General features: G+C 45.8%; 1 protein-coding gene across 5 annotated transcripts in view; it reads left to right on the forward strand.

The window, feature by feature from the left end:
* The first annotated feature begins 1431 nt into the window (after positions 1-1431).
* TMEM94 (transmembrane protein 94) overlaps positions 1432-14522 on the forward strand; it is a 99548-nt gene continuing 86457 nt past the window's right edge. For all 5 annotated transcript variants that reach the window (XM_073311868.1, XM_073311871.1, XM_073311872.1 and 2 more), the window contains exon 1: positions 1432-1569. The gene's annotated coding sequence lies outside the window, so the exon portion shown is untranslated. The remainder of the gene's footprint in view (positions 1570-14522) is intronic.

Below are 14522 nucleotides of genomic sequence, written 5' to 3' on the forward strand. Positions count from 1 at the left end.
TTTTATTTGCATCTGAAGCACCATGTAAGTACAGTAGAATCCTGATTGTTTTCCTAAGTGCTTGGGCTCCATCAAATTGGTTTGGGTAACTACGGGTTCAGAAAATTGAGAGTTTGTGAGCCTCACTCATCAGCCTTCCAATTTATAGTCAGGTCCCTAAACTCAAGTGAGCTGAAGTTAAACTTCTATGGAACTCTTAAGATCTGCAGGTATTTAACTCCAACGCTATATAAGTCAGGTGTTCTGCAGAACTGAAGCTTGGCCTCTCATAATTTACCATATTCCTGTCTCAAACTCCTTACTTAACGGCCAGAACACTTGTAGTTCAGAAAGCAGGTTTTGATTATTAAGGTTCAGTAAATCAGGATTCTACTGTAATAAATAATTCAATCAATTACCACATCAACCTGGCTTTGGTATTTGCAGGATTGTCCCAATTTATTTTCAGACTTGAGAACATACCCATTAGCCTTTCAGAAACATGAAGTGGAATCAAAAGAGGGGATAATGGAGGCTGAGGACATTTACAATGAGAGAGAGAGAGAGTGTGTGTGTGTTTGTTTGTTTTCAAAACAGCCAACCCATCACAAATTCAAAGTGATGTGTAAAGCTTTCTATAGCTAAATAAAATACACTGTCTCTCTCCCTGCCCCGCACTTCCTCCATTTCCTTTTAAAACATCCTCATTCTTTAGGTTTCCATTTAGATGGGCTTGATTTCCCTTGTTTTTTGAACCAGCAGTGCTTTTTCATTTCTTCTCTGTGTCCCACTCTCTCCTCCTATTCTTTTGCCATCTAGATTCATCTCCCTTTGCATTCCTTTGCTCCTTAAACTGAGCAATGAGGGTGTTGCAGAGGCACATCTGTAGGTGTCACCCTCCCCATGCAGCGATTTGATGACCCTGTGCGAAAGACCCACAAAGTGATGCTTGCTACTTTAATTTGCTACGGGTTGACAATATGCTCAGCGCTGTGCAAGGCGCAGGACACGCTCCCCGCTGTGAGGAACCCGTTTGTGGGGTGTTCACTCCCTATGGGATATTGTCCTGGCCCTGTCACTTTGTGTTGTGGCATTATAGTGCTTCCTGCACACTGGCGGCAGCAGCCATACTGCCCCTTGCAATAAGCTCCGCAGGTGGCAGCCTTTAGGGCTCGGGACTCTGCCCTCCAGTTTGCCAGAGCACGCACAAGCCTCTACGCGGTGCTCAACAACCGGCTGCAGTCGCAATCCATGGGCCGCAGCCCAAAGCCTTGTAAGCACGAGGCAGCCTCAGCACAGACCTGCTTCAGGAAAGGGCGGATGTACAGCGTCTTGCCTCATCCGCATCAGACCTATCACAGTGCGGCATACCGCAGCCCGGTCTGGATCTGACCAACCAGACGGCGGTGTCTTGAGCCGTGCCTGAAGTCGAACGCCTGGTGCCGTGACAAAAAAAATGGGGTAGTTGCCAGTAACAAAGATGGCGGTTCTAGCGCTGTTGGAGTAGGAGGCGAGAGGGGCTGGCGGGGCGCCCTGGGGAGCTGCTCAGCCCGCCCGAGGGGGGGACAAGGAAGAGTTCAGGGAAGGCTGGTAAGTACCGTGCAGGCAGCGGGATGACCAGCTGGGCAGTGTCCTAGCCAGGGGGCTGCAGGAGATTCCCCTTCTCTTCCCCCTGGACTCCCTGGGAGCTGCTCTCCCCGGGGGGCGGGGGGACTAGTTCCTGTTTGGTTGTGTTCACTTCTCCCTACCTTACTGGGCTCCCTGTGACCTAGGGGACTGCAGAAGGGGTTGCCAGGTGGAGAGCTGCCTGGATGTCCCGTTGTGGGGATTAGCTACTACAGTTTGCCTGTATTCCCCCTCCCCCATCGTTATCCCCCAGCCCCGAGACGTGGAGGTTTTATCTATAGAGCTGTGAGCGTCTCCCCTCGTGGAGGTCTTAGAGGGGTGGTTTGCGGGAGTGGCAGCATGACCACCATCTTTAACTCTGTTATTGCAGGCCCCCCCTTTGGTATTTTTCTTAAATCCCCAGCTTCTGGAGTCATGTGATTAGATCAAGTCTTGCTTTAATGCAGTGGTTCTTAACCTTTACTGCAGCTTGCACCCCTTTAGGTCTGAAAATATGTTCTCGCACCCCTTATCAAAAATTACACTTCAATTAGCTTAAAAACTTGAAAATTTAAAAACTTTGTAAATTACAGTAATTGTTAAAAAAATGTATAATGTTAATAAATACATAGGTTTGATGAAACAATATAGTTGTACTTACATGCCTGTGCTTAATTGGTGTGTTTGATGATTTATCTTCTAAAAAAATCTGGCATGTCTTGCACCCCCAGAAAGGGCATCTTGTGCACCCCAGGTAAAGAACCACTGCTTTAATGAAAAGAGTAAATTTTTTGCTGGTATGGTTGAAAAATGTTATCCAGGTATACCATAAAGGTTCAAAAACCAGAAAAATGAAAATGAGAGAGAACCCTCAACATATATAGTTTTTAAAAGTCTCTCTCTTTTTTGTGTGTGTGCGCCTTACAAATTATTTTTCAGTGCTTAGGTTTGGCAGTACTGCAGTGGTGTTTTGTGACTCTTGATTACATGAGAGAACTTTACTTTTGCAAGCACCTTCAATACTTGTACCACATTTTGCATCCACGCACATGAGCTTTCTTCCACTGCTGCACAATTTTCCCAGCACTGTTTCAGCGGCACTTGTTTTGAGCAAAGCCTCTGCAGTTGCAGCTTGCCTGGGTTCTTCTGCTCTTTTGCAACAGACTGAAAGCACTGCCATTTCAGCTCTCCTGGTGCAATTAGTCCTCCCAGCACAGGCCTGTAGTGTCTTCACTGAACTCTCTAGTCAAGACTCTGTGCTCCAGGACTTGGAAGAGAAGTGATATTTCTCTTTTAACAGAAAACTGAATGGGAAGCTGTGTTTGGAACTGTGGGATGGGTATCAATGTAGTGTAATGACAGGTTTCAGAGTAACAGCCGTGTTAGTCTGTATTCGCAAAAAGAAAAGGAGTACTTGTGGCACCTTAGAGACTAACCAATTTATTTGAGCATGAGCTTTCGTGAGCTACATCCGATGAAGTGAGCTGTAGCTCACGAAAGCTCATGCTCAAATAAATTGGTTAGTCTCTAAGGTGCCACAAGTACTCCTTTTCTTTTTGCGAATGTAGTGTAAGTGCAGGAAGTGCTGCAGGGACACAATGGACTTGAAACAGGATAGCTAGAATGTAGGGTGCACTTTGGCAACTTGCGCTGCTTCATTTACATTATTGCATGTTGCAGTGGTGGAATGCTCCGCGGTGGACAAAACTATTAGGGATTGGCTCAAAGTACAGCTATACTTCCTGATCCAGCTTGCCTGGGTGTTCCAGTGAACGCTAATGGGGAAAAGGATCTGCACTGTGTCTCAGTTGCTATTTAGCTCTCCTACTCCCGTGCAGCCCTTTTTTGTTTTGCAGAATTTTTATCATCTTGCAGTTCATTTCCACTGTTTAAATGCATTGAATTTCCATTCTTTTAAGGGATTTTAACTTTCTAGTTATGAGACTGCATGTTGCTTCCATTGTGTTTATTGAAATAAACTCCCTGCAGAGGCTTTTTTCCAGCTGAGGAAATTTAATTTTGTATTATTTATTATATAAGTAGTATCAGTGGACCCAACAGTGATCAGGGCACTATGTTGGGCATTGTACAAATATAGAATGAGAGAGACCCCTGCCCTGAAGATTTTATAATCTAAATAGACCAGAGAGGGCTGGAGGAAAGTGATAATATATTCAAGCATCAGAGGAGATTTCCAAAACATGTTGCAGGCTTTAAATATCTCATTAAAACTCACTATAAAATGCTTCCTAGCAGGTAGAGCTTATAAATAACTGCTTTATGATCACCTGCATTAAAACGAGAGCCTCTCTCCAAACTACAAAAATTTGTACATGGAAGGTTGGCTGCAGGTTTGAATCACAGAAACTCATTGATTCATCTTTCCAAGGGAGGTGCCTGTTCTGCATGGCATTATGTTTGCATGATGCTTTTTGTAAGAGTAGGAAATTGCCCTGGTGTGCTTGTTCAAAATTCTTTCCCTTAGCCCCCATGCAGTTGTACAGGGTGCTGTCTGTAGGATGGCTGACACCCTCCATCCCCCATGTGGCTGAATTGCACAGACAGGTGTTGTGTTTATAAAACACTTTGAGCTCCTTCAAGATGGAAGTTTTTACGTTTATTTAAAATAACGTACATTATTCCTAAATAGCTGCTGAACTTTCTTGAACTATAGTGCCTGCCAAAGCACAGTAGCCTGCATCTGACTCACTTATTGGATTACTGCATGGATTGTGCTCTAATTAGTGATATCAGCCAAGTATTCATAGTTGGCATACTTATTTTTCTATAATGACAGGTTTCAGAGTAACAGCCGTGTTAGTCTGTATTCGCAAAAAGAAAAGGAGTACTTGTGGCACCTTAGAGACTAACCAATTTATTTGAGCATGAGCTTTCGTGAGCTACAGCTCACTTCATCGGATGCATACCGTGGAAACTGCAGCAGACTTTATATATACTCAGAGAATATGAAACAATACCTCCTCCCACCCCACTGTCCTGCTGGTAATAGCTTATCTAAAGTGATCATCAGGTTGGGCCATTTCCAGCACAAATCCAGGTTTTCTCACCCTCCACCCCCCCCACACAAATTCACTCTCCTGCTGGTGATAGCCCATCCAAAGTGACAACTCTTTACACAATGTGCATGATAATCAAGTTGGGCTATTTCCTGCACAAATCCAGGTTTTCTCACATCCCCCCCACCCCCATACACACACACAAACTCACTCTCCTGCTGGTAATAGCTCATCCAAACTGACCACTCTCCAAGTTTAAATCCAAGTTAAACCAGAACATCTGGGGGGGGGGGGTAGGAAAAAACAAGAGGAAATAGGCTACCTTGCATAATGACTTAGCCACTCCCAGTCTCTATTTAAGCCTAAATTAATCCACAGAGGTCTCCCTACCAACACTACAGAAAGAGGGATTCTAGGTGGACTCCTCCTGAAGGTCGAAACAGCAGACTGGACTTCTACATAGAGTGCTTCTGCCGACGTGCACGGGCTGAAATTGTGGAAAAGCAGCATCACTTGCCCCATAACCTCAACCATGCGGAACGCAATGCCATCCACAGCCTCAGAAACAACTCTGACATCATAATCAAAAAGGCTGACAAAGGAGGTGCTGTTGTCATCATGAATAGGTCGGAATATGACCAAGAGGCTGCTCGGCAGCTCTCCAACACGAGTTTCTACAAGCCATTACCCTATGATCCCACTGAGAGTTACCAAAAGCAACTACAGCATTTGCTCAAGAAACTTCCTGAAAAAGCACAAGATCAAATCCGCACAGACACACCCCTGGAACCCCGACCTAGGATATTCTATCTATTACCCAAGATCCATAAACCTGGAAATCCTGGGCGCCCCATCATCTCAGGCATTGGCACCCTGACAGCAGGATTGTCTGGCTATGTAGACTCCCTCCTCAGGCCCTACGCTACCAGCACTCCCAGCTACCTTCGAGACACCACTGACTTCCTGAGGAAACTTCAATCCATCGGTGATCTTCCTGATAACACCATCCTGGCCACTATGGATGTAGAAGCCCTCTACACCAACATTCCACACAAAGATGGACTACAAGCCGTCAAGAACACTATCCCCGATAATGTCACGGCTAACCTGGTGGCTGAACTTTGTGACTTTGTCCTTACCCATAATAACTATTTCACATTTGGGGACAATGTATACCTTCAGATCAGCGGCACTGCTATGGGTACCCACATGGCCCCACAGTATGCCAACATTTTTATGGCTGATTTAGAACAACGCTTCCTCAGCTCTCGTCCCCTAAAGCCCCTACTCTACTTGCGCTATATTGATGACATCTTCATCATCTGGACCCATGGAAAAGAAGCCCTTGAGGAATTCCACCATGATTTCAACAATTTCCATCCCACCACCAACCTCAGCCTGGTCCAGTCCACACAAGAGATCCACTTCCTGGACACTACAGTGCTAATAAACAATGGTCACATAAACACCACCCTATACCGGAAACCTACTGACCGCTATTCCTACCTGCATGCCTCCAGCTTTCACCCTGACCACACCACACGATCCATCGTCTACAGCCAAGCTCTGCGATACAACCGCATTTGCTCCAACCCCTCAGACAGAGACAAACACCTACAAGATCTCTGTCAAGCTTTCTTACAACTACAATACCCACCTGCAGAAGTAAAGAAACAGATTGATAGAGCCAGAAGAGTTCCCAGAAGTTACCTACTACAGGACAGGCCTAACAAAGAAAATAACAGAACGCCACTAGCCGTCACCTTCAGCCCCCAACTAAAACCCCTCCAACGCATTATAAAGGATCTACAACCTATCCTAAAGGATGACCCAACACTCTCTCAAATCTTGGGAGACAGGCCAGTCCTTGCCTACAGACAGCCCCGCAACCTGAAGCAAATACTCACCAACAACCACATACCACACAACAGAACCACTAACCCAGGAACTTATCCTTGCAACAAAGCCCGTTGCCAATTGTGCCCACATATCTATTCAGGGGACACCATCACAGGGCCTAATAACATCAGCCACACTATCAGAGGCTCGTTCACCTGCACATCCACCAATGTGATATATGCCATCATGTGCCAGCAATGCCCCTCTGCCATGTACATTGGTCAAACTGGACAGTCTCTACGTAAAAGAATAAATGGACACAAATCAGATGTCAAGAATTATAACATTCATAAACCAGTCGGAGAACACTTCAATCTCTCTGGTCACGCAATCACAGACATGAAGGTCGCTATCTTAAAACAAAAAAACTTCAAATCCAGACTCCAGCGAGAAACTGCTGAATTGGAATTCATTTGCAAACTGGATACTATTAATTTAGGCTTAAATAGAGACTGGGAGTGGCTAAGTCATTATGCAAGGTAGCCTATTTCCCCTTGTTTTTTCCTACCCCCCCGCCCCAGATGTTCTGGTTTAACTTGGATTTAAACTTGGAGAGTGGTCAGTTTGGATGAGCTATTACCAGCAGGAGAGTGAGTTTGTGTGTGTATGGGGGTGGGGGGGATGTGAGAGAACCTGGATTTGTGCAGGAAATAGCCCAACTTGATTATCATGCACATTGTGTAAAGAGTTGTCACTTTGGATGGGCTATCACCAGCAGGAGAGTGAATTTGTGTGGGGGGGTGGAGGGTGAGAAAACCTAGATTTGTGCTGGAAATGGCCGAACCTGATGATCACTTTAGATAAGCTATTACCAGCAGGACAGTGGGGTGGGAGGAGGTATTGTTTCATATTCTCTGAGTATATATAAAGTCTGCTGCAGTTTCCACGGTATGCATCCGATGAAGTGAGCTGTAGCTCACGAAAGCTCATGCTCAAATAAATTGGTTAGTCTCTAAGGTGCCACAAGTACTCCTTTTCTTTATTTTTCTATAAAATGCTTTGTGTTCTGTACACGAATGCTTCATATGTCTTTACTCCATTTCATATCAAATCACTTTACAGACACACAAGCCTCACAGCACCCCTTTTGTGGTAGGTATTATTCCCATTTTTATAAATGAGGAAACAGACAGGTTAATTGTCTTGGCCTCGGTCACACAGTGGCAGAGCTGGGAATAGAACCTAGGAGTCCAGACTCTCCTCACTGTAATCTCTAGACAGCATTGCTGTTTGTTTTTTCTTTTCTGTGTAGTTGTGGGTTTGGTCTGGCCTGTATAATGTTCTCATGCAGTATCCAGACATGTAAGAAGCACATGCCCAGGGATTTGTTAGCATCGATTACATGATTGTTTGTCCAGTAAATGTGGAATGTTGGCTCTTTGTCCAGAATGCTCCTGTGTGAATGGGGGAGGATGTCTTTCAAGGTGAGCTAGGGGTAAATGGGTCATGAGAAGGTGTGGAGTGCATTACTATCTCCTCCCCACACACTACAATGAGTCAGCTCTGTAACTTTGCCAATCTTTGCCAATTTGTAGTGAGAGAATCTAGACTGTAGATCACTCGTGCAAACTTGTTGCAATAATGTCCAAGTGATTCGATTGACTAGCACCATTCAGTTCTTCGCACACAAGGGCCGTACTTTATTTTGAATGAATTTATGAGAAACTTGAGTTTGGTGGTGGTGTTCCTTTGATGTTTGCTTTTGGGGAACTCCTGGAGAACAAAATCCCACAGACATTGCAGTTGTTAAATACCTGCAGGTGGTAACTGTTGCAAGGAGAATTGTGGGGGGTGTGTGTGTGTGTCTGTCTGGTTACACACAGTAACAAAATGTAGTTATGCATGCAATTCAGTAACCTTGTTTTTAGGCTGGTACTAAAGAGTGTGAGCTGATCTTATATCAATGGGGCCAGTCTTGCCAAATTCATCTTGCTTTCCTAAAGAACCAGTGAGTACAGTTTACAATCCCCAATCTTTATCTCCACTTCCCCTTCCCCAAGGTTTACCTATTGAGGGATTTATAAGGCCCCCGTTACCATAGCATCTGACCATCATGATGTTGGATTATATATGTCACTTCTTTGGTACTATCCATCCTTGTATACATATACTGTGAAATGTTTTAGTATTATGTTTGCTCTTTTGGGGCCTCATCCTAGGAAGCTGCTGAAGACTCACCACTACTGTTGAAGCTGATGGGACAGGACAGCTCTCATCACTTTTCAGAATTGGGCCCCACGTTGCTGTAAATATTAGGTTGTTATTTTACTTTGTCTCAGACTGAATACTAGGACATGCTACTTTCCTATATGGTAGGCTACACCTGGAATAGGGTAGACAAAGGAAACCTCCAAAAATCTAGACTTTTAATTTTCTTTGCCAAAGGAATGAAAGTAATAGACTTTTTCCTTATGAAATATTTTCTTATTGTTTTAAATCTTATATTTTAGCAAGATGGAAATAGTTGTTTTCAGTATAATATACATTCATCACTACTGTCTTCCCTACCTTGTAGTGTTGCTGTGTCCCTGGCAATTAGATTGACTTTGTTAATCTGCACCTGATAGCTTTAGTTTTTTATCTATAAAAGCATGCACCCATCGCTTAAGCCTCTGGTTGACTTTGTTGATAAAACCACTAATAATTTATTGTAACCTACTGCATACTATTAGCTTATTTAGGTGAGGCCTATCAAGGACCTGATACAGAGTCCATTGAAGTCAGTGGCAAGACTTCCAAGCTCCATTTGACAAAGTTTAAATAATGTAAACTGTAAGGCAACTTTCACCCCCAAGAGCTTACTAGTATTTAATAAAGATTGGCCATCTTTATGTTAAAATTACTCTGAAACCTATGTTAAAGTTGTCATTTAAAACTTTTTTTTGGAACGGATGTAAATCCTCCTGTTTAAAGGCATGAGCTAATCTGTAAGTGACAGGTGTTAGGAAGAAACTCCCTGTATAGGCAGGTTAGTCTGTAATTGCTCAGTTCAGACCTATTGTACCTTCCTCTAAGCAGCTGGTCCTGCTAGGCAGGATATTGGATTAAACTAGATAGACCACTGGCCTGACCCATCTGGCAATTACTACTTCGCTAAGACCTTGTCTACACTATGAAATTAGGTCAAATTTATAGAAGTCGGTTTTGTAGAAAGCTTTTTTATACAGTCGATTGTGTGTGTTGCCACACAAATGCTCTAAGCATGTAGTTGGTGGAGTGTGTCCACAGTACCGAGGCAACCATCGACTTCCGGAGCATTGCACTGTGGGTAGCTATCCTACAGTTCCCGCTGCCCATTTGAATTCTGGGTAGAAATCCTAGTGCCTGATGGGGCTAAAACGTTGTCGTGGGTGGTTCTGGGTACATATCGTCAGGCCCCCCCCTTCCCTCCCTCCCTCCGTGAAAGCGAGAGCAGACAATCATTTTGCACCTTTTTTCTTGAGTTACCTGTGCAGACGCCATATCACGGCAAGCTTGGAGCCTGCTTAGCTAGCTGTCACCGTATGTCTCTTGGGTGCTGGCAGACGCGGTACTGCATTGCTACACAACAACAGTTTATTGCCTTTTGGCAGCAGACAGTGCAGTATGACTGGTAGCTGTCGTTGATGTGGTCCAGGGTGCTCTTTTAACTGACCTCGATGAGGTCAGGGGCGCCTGGGCAAACATGGGAGTGACTCAGCCAGGTCATTTTCCTTTTAAGTTTCATCTCATAGCGATTCAGTCCTACTGGCAGTTCACTGTCTTTTAATCTGCAGCCAGCAGAAGATGATGGCCAGCAGTCATACTGCACCATCTTCTGCCGAGCACCCAGGAGATGACGATGGCTAGCGGTTGTACTGCACAGTTTGCTGCCAGAAAGATGTATAAAGATAGATGAAGTGGCTCAAAACAAGAAATAGACCAGATTTGTTTTGTATTCATTTTCTCCTCCCTCCCTCTGTGAAATCAACAGCCTGCTAAACCCAGTTTTGAGTTCTATCCTTGAGGTTTTGAGTTCTATCCTTGAGGGGGCCATTCTGCTTCTCGCAAAGCCACCCCCTTTGTTGATTTTAATTCCCTGTAAGCCATGTTTTCAGTCGCCCCTCCCTCCGCCAGAGCATCGGCAAACAATTGTTTCGCACCCTTTTCCCTGGATTGCCTGAGCAGGAGCAGATGCCATAGCACAGCAAGCATGGAGCCCGTTCAGCTCACCACAGCAGTTATGACCATTGTAAACACCTCGCGCATTATCATGCAGTGTATGCAGAACCAGCACCTGAAAAACCAAGCGAGGAGGCGACGGCAGCGTGGTGATGAGGACATGAACACACTTTTCTCTAAAACCGCGTTCCCCCACAATTTGGAGATCGTGGTGTTAATAGGGCAGGCTCATGCCGTGGAACACCAATTCTGGGCCCGATAAACAAGCACAGAGGGGTGGGACTGCATAGTGTTGCAGGTCTGGGATGATTCGAAACTTTCGCATGCGTAAGGGCACTTTCATGGAACTTTGTGACTTGCTTTCCCCTGCCCTGAAGTGCAAGAATACCAAGAGGAGAGCAGCCCTCACAGTTCACAAGTGAGTGGCAATAGACCTGTGGAAGCTTGTAATGCCAGACAGCTACCGGTCAGTTGGTAATCAATTTGAAGTGGGCAAATCTACTGTGGGGGTTGCTGTGATGCAAGTAGCCAGTGCAATCACTGAGCTGCTGCTATAAAAGATAGTGACTCTGGGAAATGTGCAGGACATACTAGATGGCTTTGCTGCAATGGGATTCCCCAACTGTGGTGGGGCCATAGACGGAACCCATATCCCTATCTCGGCACCGGAGCACCAAGCTGGCGAGTACATAAACCACAAGGGGTACTTTTCAATGGTGCTGCAAGCACTGGTGGATCACAAGGGACATTTCACCAACATCAGCGTGGGATGGCTGGGAAAGGTTCATGACGCTCGTGTCTTCAGGAACTCTGGTCTGTTTAAATGGCTGCAGGAAGGGATTTACTTCCCAGACCAGAAAATAACTGTTGGGGATGTTGAAATGCCTATAGTTATCCTTGGGGACCCAGCCTACCCCTTAATGCCGTGGCTCATGAAGCCGTACACAGGCACTCAGGACAGTAGTCAGGAGCTGTTCAACTATAGGCTGAGCAAGTGCAGAATGGTGGTAGAGTGTGCATTTGGACGTTTAAAGGGTCGCTGGCGCAGTTTTCTGACTCTCTCAGACCTCAGCAAAGCCAATATTCCCATTGTTATTGCTGCTTGTTGTGTGCTCCACAATCTCTGTGAGAGTAAGGGGGAGACGTTTATAGCTGGGTGGGAGGTTGATTCAAATCGCCTGGCCACTGAATATGTGCAGCCAGACACCAGGGCAGTTAGAAGAGCACAGCAGGAAGCGGTGCGCATCAGAGAAGCTTTGAAAACCAGTTTCATGACTGGCCAGGGTACTGTGTGACACTTCTGTTTGTTTCTCCTTGATGAAAACCTGCCCTCTTGGTTGACTCTAATTGCCTGTAAGCCACCCGCCCTCCTGTCTTTGATCACAGCTTGCTTGCAAAGGAAATAAAGTCACTATCATTTAAAAAACATGCATTCTTTATTAATTGATTATAAAAATAGGGAGATAACTCACAAGGTAGCCCGGGAGAGGTGTGGGAGGATGGTAGGAGGGAAGGAAAAGGCCACTTTAAAACTTGTTGAATGCCAGCCTTCTGTTGCTTGGGCTGTCCACTGGTTTGGAGTGGTTGGGTGCCTGGAGCCTCCCAGCCCGAGTTCTTGGGCGTCTGGGTGAGGAGGCTGTAGAACTTGGGGAGGAGGGAGGGTGGTTAAGCAGGTGGCTGCAGCGGCAGTCTGTGATCCTGCTGCCGTTCATGAATCTCCACCAGACGCCGGAGCATGTCCGTTTGATCCCGCAGTATCCCCAGCGTTTCCTCATGCCTCCTCTGATCTTCCTGCTGCCACCTCTCCTCATGTTCATCGGCCACCATCCTGTACTCTGCTATTATGTCCCTCCACACAGCTCTGTCAGTGCTGGACAACTGCATGAGCTCAGAGAACATTTCATCGTGCGTGCGTTTTTTCGCCGCCTTATCTGAGAGAGCCTCTGGGACGGAGGAGGGAGGCTTGAAACATTTGCAGCTGCTGGAGGAAACAAAGGGAGTGAAGTATTTAAACAGATACATTTTACAGAACAATGCCTGTACTTTCACAGTGAACAACACTATTCACATTACATAGCACACGTGATTTTTGGTACAGGGTCGCATTTTGCATCTTATATTGAGTGCCTGCGGCTTTGGTGTTAGAGATCACACACGCAGGGCCGGGCAACGGAATTTGGCTTGCAGGCGGCCGTGGTAAGCCATAGTCTTTCGGCTTCTGCAACCTTCATAACAGCAGCCCCCTCCTTTCCCATACCAAGCAAAGCCCGTTGAGTTGGCCATTTACTGCTGCAGTTTTCCTGTTAATGTGCAGCAGCAGAAACCAAACTAACCCCCTCCCCACATCCAATTCTCTGGTATGATCGCTTTCCCGCTCCCCCCAGATCCCTGCTAGCCAAACACGAACAGCTCAGTGCCAATGGCTCCCCCTCCCACCGCATGGCTAACTGCGGGGAGGATTTCTTTTCAGCCACAGGCAAACAGTCCAGTAGGAAAGGCCACCTCTGAATGTCCCCTTAATCAAATTCCACTATTTCAACCAGGTTACCATGAACGATATCACTCTCCTGAGGATAATACGGAGAGATAAAGAACGGATGTTGCTTGAATGCCAACAAACACCGGGACCATACACTGCCAGGCTTTGTCATGCAGTGATACCAGGTTACTTGATACTAGCATGGCGTGGTAAAGTGTCCTACCATGGAGGAAGGAATAAGGCTGCTCTCCCCAGAAACCTTCTGCAAAGGCTTTTAGAGTACCCCCAGGAAAGCTTCATGGAGATGTCCCTGGAAGATTTCTGCTCCATCCCCAGACACGTTAACAGACTTTTCCAGTAGCAGTACTAGCCACAAATGCATCCCAAGTCCTCAGGGCTACTTAATCATTAAAAAACGCTTGCTTTTATAACATGTATTATATTTAAAAAGGTACACTCACCAGAGGTCCCTTCTCTGGCTTCATTGGTTTGGGAGGGTATTTCAGTCAGTGTGATAAAAAGGTCCTGGCTGTCAGGGAGAACGGTGTGCTGTGTGCTCTCCCCAAGCTCATCATCGTCCTCCTCATCTTCCCCATCTGCAAAATCCTTAGCCATGGCAGAGAGTATCCCATCCTCTGAGTCCATGGACAGGGGTGGGATAGTGGTGGCGGTCCCCCCTAGAATTGCATGTAGCTCAGCGTAGAAGCAGCATGTCTGGGGCTCTGTCCAGGAGCAGCCGTTTGATTCTTTGGTTTCCTGGTACGCTTGTCTGAGCTCCTTAAGTTTCATGCGGCACTGTGTTGCGTCCCTGATGTAGCCTCTGTCCCTCATGGCCTCTGAGATTTTTTTGAAATGTTTTGGTATGTCGTCTTTTGGAATGTAGTTCTGATAGCACAGATTCCTCTCCCCATACAGCGATCAGATCCAGTACCTCCCATTCAGTCCATACTGGAGCTCTTCTTCGATTCTGGGACTGCATGGTCACCTGTGCTGATGAGCTCGCCTGGCCAAACAGGAAATGAGATTTAAAAGTTCATGGGGCTTTTTCTGTACACCTGGCCAGTGCATCCGAGTTCAGAGTGCTGTCCAGAGCTGTCACAATGGTGCACTGTGGGATAGCTCCTGGAGGCCAATACCTTCGAATTGCATCCACACTAACCCTAATTCGAAACGGCGATGTCGATTTCAGTGCTAATCCCCTCTTTGGGGAGGAGTACAGAAATCGGTTTTAAGAGCTCTTCATGCCGAAAAAATGGCTTCGTTGTGTGGACGGGTGCAGGGTTAACTCGGATTTAACGCTGTTAAATCTGACATAAACTTGTAGTGTAGACCAGGCCTAACTGGGAAAAAAAATTAAAATGAAAGGTGTATTTTTTTTTCAAATGCATAGGGCCTGCTCCTGT

Source organism: Lepidochelys kempii, chromosome 14 (genome assembly GCF_965140265.1).
Source record: "Lepidochelys kempii isolate rLepKem1 chromosome 14, rLepKem1.hap2, whole genome shotgun sequence".
Lineage (NCBI taxonomy): Eukaryota > Metazoa > Chordata > Testudines > Cheloniidae > Lepidochelys > Lepidochelys kempii.